Raw genomic sequence first — 4,057 nt, forward strand, 5'->3', positions numbered from 1 at the left:
CTGCGTACCTAACTAGTCTTCTATCACGCTACAATCCATCACGCTTCCTAAGGTCGCACAATTCTGGACTTTTGGTAGTACCTAGGATAGCAAAGTCCACTAAAGGAGGTAGAGCTTTTTCGCATTTGGCTCCCAAACTCTGGAATAGCCTTCCTGATAACGTTCGGGGTTCAGACACACTCTCTCTGTTTAAATCTAGATTAAAGACACATCTCTTTGGCCAAGCATTCAAATAATGCATCTCATAATCTTGTACTGCAGTTATATCTGATCAAATGCACATTACTATTCTTTAGCTTGTGTTAAACAAATCAATTTTGCTTGGTTGGAACAGCAGATACGCTAATTATGTCTCTATTTGTTTCTCTGTTTCTGCCACGGGATTGACATTCATTTCACATCCCATTGACTACCAAATTTTGCTATAAGTTTGATTGCAAAATATAATAATTGCTGTTAATAGTGTTCATAGTCTGTTTGATTACGTCTTTAATTGATTGTTCCGTACATTTCTGCCATATGTACATTTACTGACATAGTCACCACTGATAAGCTACTACTAAATATATTGTAGAAACATATATTGTACAGCTGCTTTGCAACGATTTGTATTGTAAAAGGCGCTATACAAATAAACATGAATTGAATTGAATTGAATATCTGACTTACAGCTGCTTTGCAAAGATTTGTATAGTGAAAAACGCTATACAAATAAACTTGAATTGAATTGAATTGAATTACTCTACTACCACATAGACCAGCTTTCAATGATCTGTCCATCACAGACTGCCTGACCTCACCAATTCCTGTGGATTTTTTAAATTTTATTTTTATTTTTTTTCTGCGACTAAGTGACTAATAAAATTTCGGTCAACCGAGCATCTTCTCGTCGACTAATGGTTAGTCAAATATTAGGGGGAAGCCCTAGTTTTGTTGCATTTTCACTTAAAACTAATTGGAAGTTAAATATTAGGCTAGTGGAAATTGCATATTCTGCACTATAATAATAATAATAATACGAAAAAGAAGAAGGAGTTACATTTTCCCAGTGATCAGCCAATAATATATCAAAATTATGTAATCCTTCATGTTTTTACATTGTTTCACAAAACTCATGTCAGACCCATGAAATACACTTGTGTAACTGAGTAGAACTTCTTTAAATTGCAAATCAGTCAGTTCCTTTTTCTGTCATTCAGTTTCATACTGGCACATTTTAACCTTCTACCTAGTTTCACACAGTACACATCAGTGGCTTATTTTAAAATATTTGAAAGCAATTATCACCTGATGGTCTTCAATTTACAGCATCCGTCCTGTAGTAAATCACTGAGCTCCTTCACTCCTGAATGTCCAGGATCATTTCCTGTGAGATCCAGCTCTATCAGGTGTGAAGGGTTTGATCTCAGAGTTGAAGCCAGAGCTTTATAACCTTCTTCAGTGATACTGTAGTTTGAAAGTCTGTATATATATATATATATATATATATATATATATAAAGTGTTAAGTACGGCATGTTCTATGCTAAATAAACACAACAGATATGAATAAAGTGAGAAGTCATTATTTAAATCTTAAGAAAGAAAATTCAAAACTTAATCATAAAAATACTATGAAAAGCACAAAAAATATCCTACTAAATTTTGTTTCAACGTTGACAGAATTCTCACCCCATAGCTGCTGCAAGGAGTTTACCATTCGAGCATATTCCTTGTGTGGCGCATGTTATACAAAGGATAATCACCGTGGCTTTTCGAGACAGTGGATTTGACAGCGTTTTAGCCAAGTGCCGTAAAATTGTCGGACACTTCAAACACAGTCAACACTGCAGAGCTGAAAGAAGAAATGATAAGGCAGCTTATACACAATAAAGATCCACTGAACGCAGCGGTGGCACAGCAGAAGCATAAGTTAGCCATACTAACTTCAGCTGATTATGACAGACTGGCGAAGCTGGAAACGTTGCTGGAACTCTGAAGGTAATGTGATTTTTTTTTCTCTTAAATTTTACTAATAAAAACAAGTACTTTATAAGTCATCTAGACATAATTTATCATTAATTTTTTGTTAAGTAAAGATGCATAATAAATTCAATTACTTTGTTTGTTGTTGTAAAAAGCATTTATTGTTTCTGATGTTAGTTACCGATTGTTAGTACAATCATCATGTTGTTATTTGTTGTTGTTCGTTCTGCCAGTGTTAGTTCGTTAGTGCCAGGTTTGCTGCTCCAGCAATTTTCTTTGTGGTTTTGTGTAGCCCAGTGAAGGTGCTGAGTTTGCGCACCAAAATTAAGTTTGTTTTCGTTATTTTGTTTATTTGTCTTTTTTTCTTGTTTGTACTTTGTATTTATTCAGCACTCTCACTTAGGCTTGTGGGAAGAAAATAAGTAGCTGGGTCACAAGGTATTTGATGTTAGACCCTGCCTACATAGTGCGCTTCAAGGCTGCATTCACAAAGGACCTCAACAGGTGAAAGGACAGCTCAAACCTGTGGTGGTTAAAGGTAGCAACAGCTCTAGATCCCAGGTTCAAGCGACCTTAGGTGCTTGCCCAAAGCAGAGAGGGGAGAGGTGTGGCAAAAGCTGAGTATGATGCTGAATGATGGAGAACCTGCTCCACAGACCTCTGGAGAAGAAGTAGAGCCAGAGCCACCAAAGAATAAGATGACCTTCCTAGTGATGGGATCAGAGTCAGAGTCTGATGATGAGGCACTGTCCACAGATAAATGTCTAGAGAGGTACAAGGCAGAGCCCTGTGTCAGCATAGACACATGTCCACTACAGTGGTGGTCAGCACATTCAGGTGCCCATGGTAAGCTGGCCCATATTGCAAAATGGTATTTGGCTACACCTGCCTCAACAGTGCCATGTGAGAGACTGTTCTCTTTGGCAGGCCACATTGTGCAGAAGAAGAGGTCAGCTCTGTCATCTGAAAATGTTAATAAGCTAGTCTGTCTGAGCAACTGGCTGAAAGAAGAGTAGACTCTATGATTGGTTGGCAGGAGGAATGTTGCGCAGATGCACACTGTAGAGACTGTTCATTTTGTCTCTTTACAGACATTTCATTTCTAAAATAGGATTATAATATAAATGTTAATTTTTGAGATAATAAAACTGGAGGATCTGTTTCCTTAAACTAGTTTGTCATGTATTTCTTTATTTCAACACAGTTACAGGTAAATCCTAGTATTTAAAATTTGCGATTAATCGTGATTAATCACTGCCCATGACTGTCGATTGACGGCACTAATTTTAACATACATTTTTATCCACAAGATGTGGATAAATATGCTGGTATAGGTATGTCTAAATGGCACAGACAGATGAAAGATGGTTTGGTGATCCAATTTTTCTTTAGTCAAACTATTACACTCACCTCAGTGTCTTCAATTGACAGCTTGGATCCTGTAGTAAATCAATGAGGTCCTTCACTCCTGATTGTCCAGGATCATTTCCTGTGAGATCCAGCTCTATCAGGTGTGAAGGGTTTGATCTCAGAGCTGAAGCCAGAGCTTTATAACCTTCTTCAGTGATACTGCAGTCTGAAAGTCTACAGAAAATAAATCAATGAATTAGAATTAATATTTAGTTAAAAATTAACATTGCAATTAATAATGCTGCTCAAAGGTGACACACATGTATTTACATTTACATTTATTCATTTAGCAGATGTTCTTATCCAAAGCGACTTTTGGGGAATACATCAAGTGATTTATCTTAAAGAGGCAAACAGACACAGGAAGTGCTCGTAATACCAAGTTTCAAGCATTGTTCAAATAAGTACAAGCTAGAGCGCTGTTGGCCTACTTCTAATAAAATGAAAGCAAAATACACAAATAATATGTATACTGTGTTTCTGATTCTATAAAGTAGTAATTGATGCCATAAAATCATGAGTATGATTTGATTTAAAGGTCAGAAGCTATACCTTATATGAAAAAAAAAAAATCACAAACATGACACTTAAATAAATAATTGTATATATACTGATTTATTCATTAATGTGTAAATATGTTATATATTTTAAACAAATTATGAGCTCTAAAAGATTTTCTGAAT

The 4,057-nt window shown here is 35.9% G+C and overlaps 1 long non-coding RNA gene across 1 annotated transcript; it reads right to left on the reverse strand.

Annotated features, from left to right (window-relative positions):
- Window positions 1–1,510: 1,510 nt before the first annotated feature.
- Window positions 1,511–3,544, reverse strand: LOC107690777 (uncharacterized). Its single transcript, XR_001634488.1, has 3 exons — window positions 3,375–3,544; window positions 1,671–1,833; window positions 1,511–1,524 (listed from the first exon to the last, which is right to left on the reverse strand). It is a non-coding gene; the product is annotated as an uncharacterized LOC107690777 (long non-coding RNA).
- Window positions 3,545–4,057: the final 513 nt, after the last annotated feature.

This window comes from Sinocyclocheilus anshuiensis, unplaced genomic scaffold, assembly GCF_001515605.1.
Source record: "Sinocyclocheilus anshuiensis isolate Anshui unplaced genomic scaffold, SAMN03320099.WGS_v1.1 scaffold7252, whole genome shotgun sequence".
NCBI classification, from domain to species: domain Eukaryota; kingdom Metazoa; phylum Chordata; class Actinopteri; order Cypriniformes; family Cyprinidae; genus Sinocyclocheilus; species Sinocyclocheilus anshuiensis.